At 48.0% G+C, this 14,396-nt stretch overlaps 1 protein-coding gene across 1 annotated transcript in view; it reads left to right on the forward strand.

Annotated features, from left to right (window-relative positions):
* The window catches only part of LOC144111267 (uncharacterized), a 242,809-nt gene that overhangs the window by 22,729 nt on the left and 205,684 nt on the right, over positions 1–14,396 (forward strand). The window lies entirely within an intron of this gene.

Consider the following 14,396-nt stretch of genomic DNA (forward strand, 5'->3'; position numbering starts at 1 on the left):
TCAGTATCTGGCATTCCGCAACTGCTGCTCCCTGCCTGTCAGCGCCTCCCATCAGTTTCACCGCGGCGCAGTTTTCTCAGCGCGTTCCTTAATGCGCGCGCATCGGCGCTTTCCGCTGCCTGGCTGTTGGCGGTGATGACGTGATTCTCAGCGTCGGTCGACAAGTTTAGCTCGAAAAAGACTAGTAAAGCAAGCGGAAGCTGCTCGTATGGATGGTTTCTGTATAGAATCTGCCCTACGGGATGCTTCCCTACTACCTGTAAGGAAGCTGCCAGTATGGCTGCCATCTCAGAGAAGCTTCCGTCTTGGTCTTGTTAATCTGATGTCAGGTGAGCAAGTCACTGTGCGTGGCAAGCAGACGAAAAATTGATTTTCGCCTCGTCGGAGGCGCAGTAGCCCGCCAGTCGGCCCGGGAAAACTCGTCAGCAATGTCAGCTACAAGCGAACACCGATTCAAAGAGCAATGGTCGACGAAGAGGTGTTGGGCGCCAGCACTCGTGCCAGTGGTCGCTTGCTAGGTGGCGCAGCCTATGCCGAAAGCCGTACGCATCACTTCCGTTTGACTAAACGCCAGACTCACTATATACATGGCGGGAAAGCGACGGGGCATTCAGCCGAACTCGGATATATCGAATCCGGATAGTTCGAATTATTGGATATATAGAACGTACAGATTTCTCCCCTAAAATTTCCGACTAAAGTATGGGAAAGTGGCGCGGTATATCGAACTCCAATTTCTCCAATCGTTCGATATATCGAAATGCGCGCCGCGCGCATTCAGGTGGTGTTTCTTTCAACAGCGCTCTTCGATGACTTTTCGCGCGCGTAGACTAGTCGATTGCGCGGCCTTGGGCTCCTGCGAAAGTGTGTTATCAGGCGGAACTGCGTTTTCAGTTGAACATGAACTGTGCTTGAGGCTGCGCTTTGATCTCTTGCACTGATTTTACACTTCACATCGCTGTCATCCCGTGACGTCAACCTAACAAAATCCTAGCGGCGGCTTTCGCCTATAGGGTGCTTCGCTGCCAAAGGCGTAGCGGAAATGAACTGCATGTTATTGAAGGAGTGTTCTATTTAGAGGTACTGTAGCGGTATTATACACCTTATTGTAGGCAGTGGCTAGTTCCAAAGCCGTCCACTACGGCTTCGCTGGCGTGCGATGTTAAGCCTATACCAACGCATAGCAAGCCGCGCGGATGCCTCATCGCTGCAAAAAGCGCGTTTCTAGTGTGGGTGCCATGTATTTTCGCTTCTAGGTTACAAATAAGCTTATCGATTGCCACTTTTTATATATCGAGCCATCGATATATCGAACTGCTTGGCAATCGCCTTCGAGTTCAATATATCCGGGTTCGACTGATACTCTTTTCCAATATAAGGCACTCCTGCCCCCCGCTCAGGTCCTGGATGCTCCGATATTTGGAAACAAACAGGCTGCTAACAATTTCTAGAATTTCGAGAGATCGGGGGGGGGGGGGGGGGGGATGGTGGTTAGGGGATGAGAGTAGTTCGACTACAGGGAAAAAAAGGACATTGCCGAAATGGATTCGAAGAAGACAGGTTAGGAATGGTTAACTGAGAGATAATAGTCATCTTCGCGATATAAACGGATGGAACTAATTATCTCCATCTCTATCCTGCGTTAAGGCATATACATCTAACGCGATAACAAGGCTCTCGCAATTCGACGCCGCAGCCATTTTCGTGCCGCTAACGTCCGGATGTTTATTTAGACCCTTCCTAATATTTATACTCTTCCCCTTGATGGCGGGGTGCGTGAGAAAACGGACGGGGCAGGAAATGTGACCAGGACGGTTCCCAAGGAACCGTGCATTTGCGTGCCCACACCTTCTCGCAGCAGCAGCTTCGGTACTGGCGCTCACCTGTGGCACACCGGGGCGGAAATGCCGTTGGGCGGGACTCGGGAGAAATACCCGTCGGTGCGTGCTGCAGTTTTCCTGAAGTCATGAATCATTCCCCCAGTGTTTATGCATTGCTGCACGTAAACTCGACGGGCACGAGAAGTGTAGTGGGGGTATTCGCCGACGTCACAGCACCCGCCATTTTTTCCCGCCATTTTGGGGTGCTAGTGCAGTTAGTTAGCTGCAGCGTGCCAGTAGAATGAGTAGTGGTTGCCTGCTATCGTGTGTATAGGCGACAATGCAGGGAGTAGCGTGACAACGCATGGAAGGATCTACCCCCGAAAGTGCAGGGTGGGGACTACTCCTCATCTGCCACTTCCTGCATTGTCACGCTAGCAGGATCATGAAAATCGGCCGACGCCACTGGCTGGAAGGGGGTCCTTTGAAAAGGAAAATCAGCTTTTTTTTACTTCTATCCGACTTATAACAGTGGTAGCAATAGTACCAATTAGCAGTAGCAGTAGCAGCTGTATACGTAGCAGCTAGCTGCAGCGGTAAGTTAAATGCGGCCGTGTCAAAATGATCAGGCGTGAGCACAGACCTTAACAGACTGCGAAGTTTCAGAGAAAGCTGTACAGCTTTCTTTTGTCGCCGTATGGCTGCGCTAGGGTGGACGCCAGTGAGTAACTACTCCCTTATTAATAACTAATTTTTGTTATTAGTATGCACACGCGCGGTACAAGAACGTTATTGAGCCTCAAGTGAGAGCCACTGGCTCAGCGGTTCATTGCGTCTTTACAACGCTGTCGACTACTGATAAAAAATGTATCCGTTAGGCTCTTTTTTCCCTCATGCTGCTGCTACCTTCTTCTACGTGTCTTGAGGACTGACCGGTCTCAAACGGAAACATTAATGCGTTGGTAGCTGCATAATTTATGCTTTGTCACGGTGTGGCGAAATTCTCTCCTCAACCTTCATGAATTAACCCTCGGATGACGCAAGACACTTGAAACAGTGCAGGATTACAAGAAGCCCGCCTTGCATTCATATATCGACAAGTGAGTCTCTAGCGGCTGCCTCTTAAACGTACCGTCCTTTTCCCACCCTTTCCTTATGAACCAGATTTCAGATTTGTTAATTCGTTCTTCATCAGTAAATCAAGACGTCGGTGATAGGCTTTAGCAGCTACAGAGACGGAACAAGGACAGACGAATTGTACACGAGGCAGCAAAAGTAACAGGGGCACGCTTCTGCATGTTAAGTTCACTGATGCGCCAGCTAGCGGTAATTTATGGGCGTTTTTATGACGCCTTAGTGCACGATGCTATCGCAGTTATGTTCCCACTAAAGTATACCATGCATTTTAATGTGTAACGGTATAGCGTGAGACAGACAACCGCGTCGTGCTCGCTTTACTCAAGTTCAGAGAGTGTACGCTCCACTTAATTCTTTCCACAAGCTTCGGTATGGGAACGCTGCCCGGACGGGATTGCGTTTTAAACGTTCCGGCATGCTTCTGAACGAACGTGCTTCGTGTGCCTTACGGCGCAGACGCTGAGTGACTAAGATAAACCGTCATGGGAACATTGCTCTGGCGGATCAGGAGCTAGGTAAGGGGGGGGGGGGGGGGGGAGGGGGGGGGGAAGCATTCTTCGAAACAGAGCGGCGGACCAGCGCTGGACCGTGTCCTCGCCGCATTAGAGAGAGCGCCCTCTTCCACTAGAGAAAAAAACGTTGGCTGAATACTGGCTTTCGCTTGGCTTCGCTTGGCTTTGTTTGTTCTGGCGACGAGGAGAACTGCACCGCGAGCTCTATAGGGCTGCCTGCCTTTCGCTTCGTGGCCGACGAACTCTGCAAGAGGCGCCGTCGTCCGAGAGTCGCTACGTAAAAGAAGAAAGCCAAGGGCAAGGAGAGAGTGGACGGCCACGCTCCGAAAGGCACACAATGCGTCATTGGCAGCGCATCTTCTCCTCCCCTTCTCTTGAGTCCTTTCATCCGCTGCGCGCCGGTAATGAATCCCATTGTTGTCACTCTCGGCGTCAGCGTTAACGCTCCGCCGAGCGGTGACGGCGTCGGGCGGTGTTGCTGGGAGATCCAGCGGGACCATGCTAGTTGTCGTGTTCTCTCCGCTAACGTCGTCGTTGCGGTTCTGCTCGCGTGCCTCCCAAGGTCCTCTCCCCCCCCCCCCCCCCCCCCCCCCCGGCAACCGCAGCGAGGAAGCGTGAGGTGCCGCACCTCAGCGGAGGTGGTGTTTTAACTCTTGTATGACGTTGCTTCGCTTCCTGGAATTGCGTTCCTTTTGGAGCATGATCCGCGTCGAAGAAGGGGTGGGAAAGAGTTGAGTAAGGCAGGTGCTTCAGTGTTGGCGTAGCTAACAGTGGTCGCCCCCTAAATCTCTCGTCCGACCTTATTTTCGTTATTCACTTTACCATTAAGTGCCCCTATTAGGGCACTACACAAAGGGGAGGGGATAACAAGATAAGTACAGTGTCAAGAGAATTATGCGATGCTATGAAAAAAAAAATTACTGTGGATTAGCACAGCTAATCCAGGATATGCAAAGCGAAAGCGAGATTGAGGTCTCCACTGACCCACGGAGCCGGTAACGCGCCTTTCGTTTCGTGAAAATGAACGGCCTTTGCAAAATTGCCAACGCCAGTGAACTCTATGAACGCCGTCGCCTCACTTGTTTTGTTTGGTTTTTGAAGAAAGAAAATGGCGCAGTAACTGCCTCATATATCTCGGTGGACACCCGAACCGCGCCGTAAAGGAAGGGATAAAGGAGGGAGGGAAAGAGGAAAGAGAGAACTGAAAATTGGAATTTGAGGAAAGGCGCGCGCTGCGCAACGGCGGAACACCTGTGGCTCGGTGCTACTAATGGCGCATGCGCAGTTGTCACTAGGAAGCGAGAGAGAGAGAGAGAAATGCGCCGTGTGTCGTCACTGCTCCTCGCGCATGCACAGCACGGCTCTCCAGGAATCACGCGAAACTGCTCAACCTGCGGCCAGTAAAGCTTTCGCTACAATACAGTTCAGTGTGAGGTAATAAATACAGCGTGATTGATACATTACAATTCTAGATATGCTAACTTTTTTTTTTTAACGCGGCGTCTGTCGCTTCGGATCTGCGCTAACTTTTCTCTCTGGTGTATTAAGAGTCTTGGATTGGTTGCAAGAATTTTTTCGCCTGTGGTATTAAAATGCAGCACCATATAGCAAAGGGTGCAACGATGCTTTCGTCACGGAATGTTCAGCGGAGTTGTGACGTCTTGTATTTTTATTTTATAGATACAATAGACGGCTCTCTGTGGCTTTAGAACTTGGTGGTCGTATTGATCGATTTCAAGCTTATTTCGTGCAGACCTGCCTCTCTGCTCTTTGTCCACGCCTAGGATCATGGGGAAGGTATCGCTACAGGGCAGAAAACTGAGCTAGTTGGTGTACGTTCATGATGATAAGGTATCGCTAAGGTATCATCATGAAGGTATCGCTAAGCTGCGTTTCAAACGCGGCCTTTTTGTGCGTGCTTTTATGCTCGTCCATAGCATGCTCCATTGGTTCGGACATGCAACGGCGGTCAGGGGAAGTGACATACAACGCGTGTGCTATCATAAAGGATGCTACAGCCATCTCGAGAACGAAGATTTGTGCTCACCTTTGTTCTGTTAGCGCTTTGAAATAGGCGTGTGTAGGAAGTTCCAAGTAGAAAGGCGGCTATGCTAATCCACGTCAGGTAATTGTCAAAAGTTTCAAGTTTCAAAGCTTATTTCAAACAGCACTGGTTGCCGAGGAGGCGACAAAAAGGCAAAACAAAGTTGCCTGAAGAAGTGAAGTGTTACCCGGTTTCCACTCTTACACTCAGAGAAGTGGGCAGTTTTTACACAGAATTCATAAACACGTTCATCCATGAAAGCGGTGCACAGAAATCAAAAAGGCACCCATAAGCACATATGCATATAACACAGATTTGTGCAAAATAAAACAAAACTGAAGAAAACTATCATCAGGAATCGATATAAGAGCAATGATGTGAGCGGCGGCAGCAGCAATCATTGGGTCTTCTGGACTGCTGAGGCTAAGACCTGGTCATGCTTTCGAGCCTTTAGCCTTAAGCAACACGCAAGGATTCATCTGTATTGCTTCCTGCAAATAAAATCCAATCAAAAACATTTCAATGCAATGCTGCGCACAAGTTTCCGGAACACATCTGAAACATGCAGAACATCGTCTGTGACGCTGTAAGGGTAACAAGCATCACCCAGTACACCCGCACCATGGCGAATAAACGGCGAGGCATATTTAGAACACCGATGTAAGATGAGGTATCAACAAGCGGTGAGTGACCTGGATCGTTTTGCGAGCAACCAGCTGGACAGGGAGCAGATTTTGAGAATATTTTGAGAAGCATTTATCGTGGCCAACACATGTCGATAAAACAGCGGACACGCTGTCAAAAATAACTGGTGTGTTAAGTAAACTACGCTATTTTCTGCCACAAAAAGTGAAGCTAATTCTTTATAATTCCATGTTTGCTTCCGTTTTAAACTACTGTTTCACGGTATGGGGAACTACCACACTCTCAAACTTAAACAGGTTACATGTAATCCAAAAACGAGCCATAAGAAGCATTGCAAGCATCCCCCGCGACGTTGCGGCAAAACCCCTTTTTAATGCCTTCCACATAACTCCAATACACGAGCTATATAATGTCAACTTAATAAAACGATATAGGAGAAGTAATACCTATCGTAATTTTCTTGAAACTTTGTCTCAACTAACACCTAGAGAACACACTTATGCCATAAGAAACCGCGATAAATGGTTCATTCCCCAAATACGAACTAACTATGGACGTCAAATGCTCAGCTACCTCTTACCATTATTGCTAAATGCTTTGCGTTAGTCTTACAAACCAGTATTTTTGCATCTTATTTCTTTTCCTGTTTTTGTCTGTTTTTATCTCTTTTTTATTTTTTCCGAGTCAGTTGTGTCTCGCTTATTTTTCCTCAAACGCAATTGTTTTGTTAGTTGCTGCCAATATATGTAATCAAACAAACCTTGAAACCTTGTACGGGGGCGTAGGCGCGCAATCAAGCTCCAGTGAGAGCTTTTTGTCTGCGCCCCTAACATCTGGATGATGTAAATAAAGATTTGATTGATTGATTTAAAACGCACGAAACAAAGGCATTGATTCCAGTGTAAGCGCAAAATTCGTCACCCTGTCCGCGCACACACCATCGTCTATCAGCGGCAGGAGAATATACTAACCCTAGTAAGTCCTGGTACTGGACGCGCATCCGCACGGCCGGAATAAAACGGAGGAGGCGCGAAGGTGGAACTGTAAAGTAGTGTGCTAAGCAGCATCACATTTATTTGATTTGATTTGATTTATTTTCGTGTACCACACATACATGAGGAGATGGGTGAAAAAGCTGCTATTATGCAGCTTGACTCGGCTGCCATCCCCTATACAAGAGCTGGGCATCAGCTACAGATGCACAAGATGTCAATTAAAGACAAACAAAAACATGATTGAACTTGAACCTACACAACAACAAGTTACGTTACAATGAATCAAAAGCGCAGATAATAGCAAATGTACACAATCAATTGCGAAAAGCACAGAAATGATGTAACATGACCTTCATTGATTCATTTGATTCATTGCAACGAGTTGCAATGAATCAAAAGCGCAGATAATAGCAATATACACAATGAATTGCGAAAAGCACAGAAATGATGTAACATGACCTTAGTCACGTTAGAGCATGCCCATAATTTTGCAGATGTGGAGAAAAACATGACAAAAACAACCGGTTCAGCGCACTCAATTACAAGTCCTCTATGAAGTCTAAGGTTGGACGAAATCTCGTCTGGTCGGGTAGTAGCGTCATAGGAAAACAAAAATACATGCCGTCGTAACAGGCGCCAACAGATGTAGCGGTTGGAGGTAGCTTGCAAGCTGCAGCATCTTCAGCGACATCGGCAAACTTCAAAGACTGTTGTCATTAATAACTTTCCACAGAAAGATCATTGTCGGATTTAATTGTCCCAAGCTTAGCTTTCGTACCTACAATCCATTGTGCTCCATCCCACGGAAAAGCTCAAAGTCTGTTGTCATAAATGACCGTCCACATAAAGATCCTTGTCAGATTTAATTGTCCCAAGCTTACCTTACGTATCTACAATCCACTGTGCTCCATCCCACGTAACTCCACCTCGGAAGTGCCCAAAGCACACACCCTAATCGCCTCACTCCGCAAACCGCGTAATTATGACGCATCATGTTAACTCCGGTTACGCGAGACATTTCGCACGCGTACGCTTTCTGTCACGCTTGAAGAAAGGTCCCATTAAATATCACCCACCGCCGAGACAATTAGTTAAAGGCGTCACCTCGCCGAAGAAGCTGTCACAGCTTACGAGCCGAGCCACTTACTTGTACCTCTCTACGGGACAACTTTGTACACGTCCTCAGGGCATCCCCTCCAGCGCACCTAGCCACAATCACGACAGGCAGCGCCTGGCGACGTTCTCGACGAGCCGCGGGTCAATTGCCTAACTACCTCGCGATATCCGAGACTACGCCGCGTTTCTCCCGCAACCGCTCAGCGCGGGGAACAACAGCAATCTCTCCAAGCCGATCCATTCTCGGTGTTCTTCCTTGTAATCAAGCAATTTCGCGATCAGTCACTCAGAAAGCACTGGATCGGCGCTCTCTCCCCAACTCTCTCTCTCTCTCTATTCAGCCTTCCTTCTCTGCCTCCTTTTCCTTCCCGTGTAGTTACAGCCCCCGGAAAGTGGCGAAAGAAGAGAGCTCTCAGCTTCCCCGCACCGAACACGATCTCCGCTCCCATGTCACTGTCTCGCAGGAGCGCTGTATCACGCTCCCGCACCCACCTATCCACGTTACACACGCAGCGACTGAGAGAGGACTCCTCTCAGGCAGGAAGAGGCAGGTACGAAGCTATATAGGCGCCGCACACCGAAGGGGCCACGCATTACGGACCTCGAAAGGAATGCTCTCCCCGTGATTGGCCCTACTCACGCGATTAACGCGTTTTCGGCGGGTCCTCGTGTCACAGCCGCCAGGCGCACGAACCAGCGTGAGACTATTCCCAGGAGTCCATCTACCGCCGCACACTCTGCCCCCGACTATAAAGGTGCAGCGCTGCAGAAGTTGTAGAGCTCGTATCAAACCAGTCTGGAGTGCTATTGTCTATATACAAACCGTCCTAAACGTACTCTCCGTAGGGTCTGCTCATACGAGCTTACGCCACCGACTCTGTGTAAGAAGGGTAGAGCGCTAATCAGTTCTGCCAGTCCTGCTAAAACCCCAACGAATTGCACCAACTGTGTCCAAACTCTGTGCGCCTTTGCCGCTACGTTCATAAGCCCCTCTATACTGTGCAACTCTCACAGCTTCGACAGAGTTGCACAGTTTTACCCAATGACCGGGAGTGTCTTGCAGCATGGCCCCAAGAGACCAAAGCCTGCCGACTTGAACGCGGCCCGACCCAGGTAGGCACGTATACATACATGCCTGCATCGCGCACGCCACCGGCGCAACAACGTTGAGCGTGGCCGTAATTGAAATCCCCGTAGTACGAGAGGGCGCCGGCGGAAATTTTTTCGCCTTCCGGTAACGACCGCGGCTGAGAGGAGGAAACGACCGTGACCAGTGGCCCAAAGACCTCAAGCTGTTGTTGTCCGTCGCCATTTTTGTTAATTGAAAGGCGTCCAGCTGGGGGGTGAGTTATTGTTTGTTTGTTTTTGTTCTTCGCGACGTGCACTATGCTCATGTTTTACCAGAAAATGCGTGTCGCCCTTTCCGCCATTTCGTAATCAACTGTGTGGACTGGACGCGGCGCGAGGACATTTGAGGTCGCCGGCGACAGATGGTCCCGTGTCACGCAAGGGAGGAGCAAGTGTAGCACGTCTCGTGAACTAGCGCGGAAGACCGCCGTGGAAGGACAACTTTGAAGATTAAACAGGGCTCTTTCATGTTGCCCTGTAAACAAGGTTGTTGGTGCCCTGGCCTTTTACATCAGTGTTCATTATTCGCCTGACGTTGATGATTCACGGTCTGCTCGCGGACAGGGTGACGACTGTTACGTCATAGCATGTTTAAGACCTAAGAATCATTATTATTCTACGCGGCATACAGAATTCTGGTCTGTGCCTCATTCACGGACCAATTACGGTATTCAACTGTTGTGTACAGCCCTTCCAAATACGTTTAATTATTTCAGGAGAAAGGGAATCAACATAGAGGACATAGATGAGGAGTTATTAATGACAACAGTCTCTGAACTTTGCCGATGTCGCTGAAGATGCTGCAGCTTGCAAGCTACCTCCAACCGCTACATCTGTTCGCGCCTGTTACGACGGCAGGATAAAATATAGTGTGTAAGTCGTAGGTTTAGAAAGATCGAAATGTGTAGGTCATCGTAGAAAGGAAATAAAACTGAAGTAAGAGCGACGTACGATAAAAGAGATTGTCGTGCAGAAAAGAAAAAAAAAACGTTGAGGTCAGGAATGCATTATGAAGACATCGCGAGGAATAACAACGTTGACGCTGCCTTGATAGATCTGAATCACAAACATTAGCTTCTTTTATTTCTTTGGATCTTTCTCACGCTATTAATTTTTAGTCGCCCTGGTGATGTCATATCATTCATTCATTCATTCGTCGTTGAATTCCGCGGCTTTATTTCGTAAATATTCTTTTTGTGATTGATTCCTATTTTTGGTCTTGTGTGGCATCGGGATTTATACTTAACAAGCAACATTAACCGTCACCTCTCGTATCAGAGGCAGCTCTCACAAATGGCAAAAGCGTAAAAGAATGCCCACAAAATGTGGTTGTGGTTTATTGGAATCTAGATGCACTGTTTCCAAGCCTTAAGGCTTGAATGCATGCCGCTCAGTTTCCGCCTGCAAAAAAAAAAAAAAGAAATCAGGGCAGGCACTGCAGGGTGTTCCTTTTCTTTTATATTTTTCCATTTCTGTCATCTTCTTCTGTAGATTCAAACCCAGGGGGCGTAAGTAAAGAAGCAAGCACACATAGAAAATGTCACCTTCCCTTGCCGCTGTCATTTCGGTGGCCCACGCTGTCCAGAAAAATTCTATTTCGGGGTTGGCTGGACATCCCGGCGGTCGGCGAAAACATGGGGTTCGTGCACTCCTGTATACGTGCGGCGTCTGCTAATGCTTTCCATCTTTCTTTCTTTCTTTCTTTCTTTCTTTCTTTCTTTCTTTCTTTCTTTCTTTCTTTCTTTCTTTCTTTCTTTCTTTCTTTCTTTCTTTCCCTGTCCATCCTTTTCTCCCCCTGCTCCTTCCAGCTGTCCCTTACCCGTGTGCCTGCCACCACCTCCCTCGCCTTCACTTCGCATTGCTGACCGCAAATCAACCCAGTGTCATTCGAGCCACGCTTGGTTCTTCTGGACTTGACAGCGTGGCAGCCACGATTCCCTTTTCTTTAGTTTTGGTCTGTCGGGCATTTTCGTGTTCTTGCTGCCTTGGCAACATGATTTCGGACGCATTGAAACGCCCGAGGCCCGTACAGGAGAAGTGAGCGGCATCGTAATAAAGGTCACGTGAGAGTTAAACTCGAAGATACGTCAAGCTTTGCGTTTGAAGAGCGCTACGAATGGGACGTCGTTTGTGAGGTTCGTTTGGCGCCATTGATGTTCTTGGAAGTTCTTGATTCGTTTGCACGAACGTAGATTGAACTGAATTTGAGGTGAATCGAAGTTCTTGAGTCGTTTGCAGGAACGTAGATTGAACTGAATTTGAGGTGAATAGAAGTTCTTGAGTCGTTTGCAGGAACGTAGATTGAACTGAATTTGAGGTGAATCGAAGTTCTTGAGTCGTTTGCAGGAACGTAGATTGAACTGAATTTGAGGTGAATAGAAGTTCTTGAGTCGTTTGCAGGAACGTAGATTGAACTGAATTTGAGGTGAATCGAAGTTCTTGAGTCGTTTGCAGGAACGTAGATTGAACTTAATTTGGGGTGAATCGAAGTTCTTGAGTCGTTTGCAGGAGCGTAGATTGAACTGAATTTGAGGTGAATCGAGTTTTTCTCGTTTTTTCGCCACAAAAAAAGGCGCGTAGCTTTGCTCATAGAAGTGCTAAGGAACGAGAGAAATAAGCCACATGCACGCCAAGCATGATATTCGATAGCGAATTTCGCAAAATCCCCGAAGTCCGGAGCCGCCGCGGTGGCTGAGTGGTTATGGCGCCCGGCTGCTGACCCGAAAGACGCGGGTTCGATCCCGGCCGCGGCGGTCGAATTTCGATGGAGGCGAAATTCTAGAGGCCGCGGTACTGTGCGATGTCAGTGCACGTTAAAGAACCCCAGGTGGTCGAAATTTACGGAGACCTTCACTACGGCGTCTCTCAGAGCCTGAGTCGCTTTGGGACGTTAAACCTCCATAAACCATAAACCACAAACCTGAAGTGCGAGTTTTTCCACAACGGGAGAACTCGCAGATGCAAAAAGTGGTCGAAAATTCACTTCGCAGGAACAATTTTCCCAGCTCTCTTGCTGTTCCTTGCAGTGGGGGACCAGGCCGTGATGAGAGTTTTCGTTTTATTTCTCTTTCCATTTTCTTACCGTGGTACTGCGAGCGCGAACGAATGCTGAGCGCATTAATGGTTCTATTTCTTTTTTTTTAATTTTATCTTTCATAATTCTCCTGCCTGTGTTTCCGGAAGTGGTTCTCAGAATGGCGTTTTACGGCCGAATTTATTTGGATCGTTAGACTTAGTCCACAAATTCTGTAAGCCCCGGAGCTAGCGCTAGAGAATTCAAAATTTGTTCCTCAAGTCGAAAAAAAAATTACAACATTCGGTTTCTCAAAATCAAGATTTTATTGCGCTAGTAAAGTTGACACGGGTAAATATTAGCTGCATCACAGAGTATCCACTGCGGTCTGCCTATAAAGTTTCATTAACCCAGCCGGCAGAGAATAAAGTATCAAATAAATGAGCAACTGCTTAAGTTATCGAAAGAACAGAAGTAACAGTGAGCAAAGAGCTAGACTTTGATGGGCAAACCAATACCTTCACAAGAAACCGCCGAGACAGGCGAAGCAAGTAGCTGGTTCAGTTTTCTTCAAAGGCTGTTCTGCTACCGGCTTCGTTACGGCCTATATGAACCCCCGGCGTTTCAATTTTTTTTCTCTCTCGTCTTCTTAACCGGTCGAGAAACGGAGCTCCGTTACTTGTAAGAATCCGACACACGGGCGCCGAAATCCTGAAGCTTTGATGTCTGGAAGCCTTTGAAGATGCCCACGTATGGACACATTTGCGCTTGCTTCGTTTTCATTTGGTACCCAGCAGAGCAAATACACAGCCGTCTGCGTGTTCTTGTTCTTTTCAGTCCTGCTCGGGATTTTTTTTTTTCATCTGCTTGCGCTGCTTGTATCAAAACTTATACTCAGCAATCTTGTTGATGGGGGAAGACGCGTATAATGGAATAAGGAAGAGAAAAAAAAACATAACATGTATATGGACGTCGTTTCGGTGTTCGATTTCTTTATAAATAGTATTGCAGTGCTCTTATGTCCCTGGAAGGCGCGGGAAGCGCTGCGACTCGTATTAATAATCATCATCATCATCAGCCTGACTACGCCTTCTGCAGGGCAAAGGCCTCTCCCATGTCTCTCCAATTAACCCTGTCCTTTGCCAGCTGCGCCCACCGTATGCCCGCAAACTTCTTAATCTCATCCGCGCACCTAACCTTCTGCCGCCCCCTGCTGCGCTTGCCTTCTCTTGGAATCCACTCCGTTACCATTAAGAACCAGCGGTTATCTTGCCTTCGCATTACATGCCCTGCCCAAGCCCATTTCTTCGTCTTGATTTCGACTATGATGTCTTTAACACGCGTTTGTTCCCTGACCCACTCTGCCCGCTTCCGGTCTCTTAACGTTACACCTATCATTTTTCTTTCCACGGCTTGCTGTGTTGTCCTTAAATTAAGCTGAACCCTTTTCGTTAGCCTCCACGTTTCTGCCCCGTAGGTGAGTACCGGTAAGATGCGGCTGTTGTACACTTTTCTCTTGGGGGATATTGGTAAACTGCCATTCTTGATCTGAGAGAACCTGCCACATGCGCCCCACCCAATTCTTATCCTTCTAGTTATTTCTCTCTCATGATACGGATCAGCGGTCACTACCTGCCCTAAGTAGACCTTTACCACTTCCAACACCTCGCTACCAATCTTGAACTGCTGTTCCCTTGCTAGACTGCTGAACATTACTTACATTTAATTACATATAATGTAATTAAGTGTCCCTCTCAATTTTTTACTTCAGGCTATGTCACGGTTTTTATATCCGGTATCCCGCCGCGGTGGCTCGTGGTTAGGGCGCTCGACTACTGATCCGGAGTTCCCGGGTTCGAACCCGACCGCGGCGGCTACGTTTTTATGGAGGAAAAACGCTAAGGCGCCCGTGTGCTGTGCGATGTCAGTGCACGTTAAAGATCCCCAGGTGGTCGAAATTATTCCGGAGCCCTCCACTACGGCACC

Source organism: Amblyomma americanum, chromosome 11, assembly GCF_052857255.1.
Source record: "Amblyomma americanum isolate KBUSLIRL-KWMA chromosome 11, ASM5285725v1, whole genome shotgun sequence".
NCBI lineage: Eukaryota > Metazoa > Arthropoda > Arachnida > Ixodida > Ixodidae > Amblyomma > Amblyomma americanum.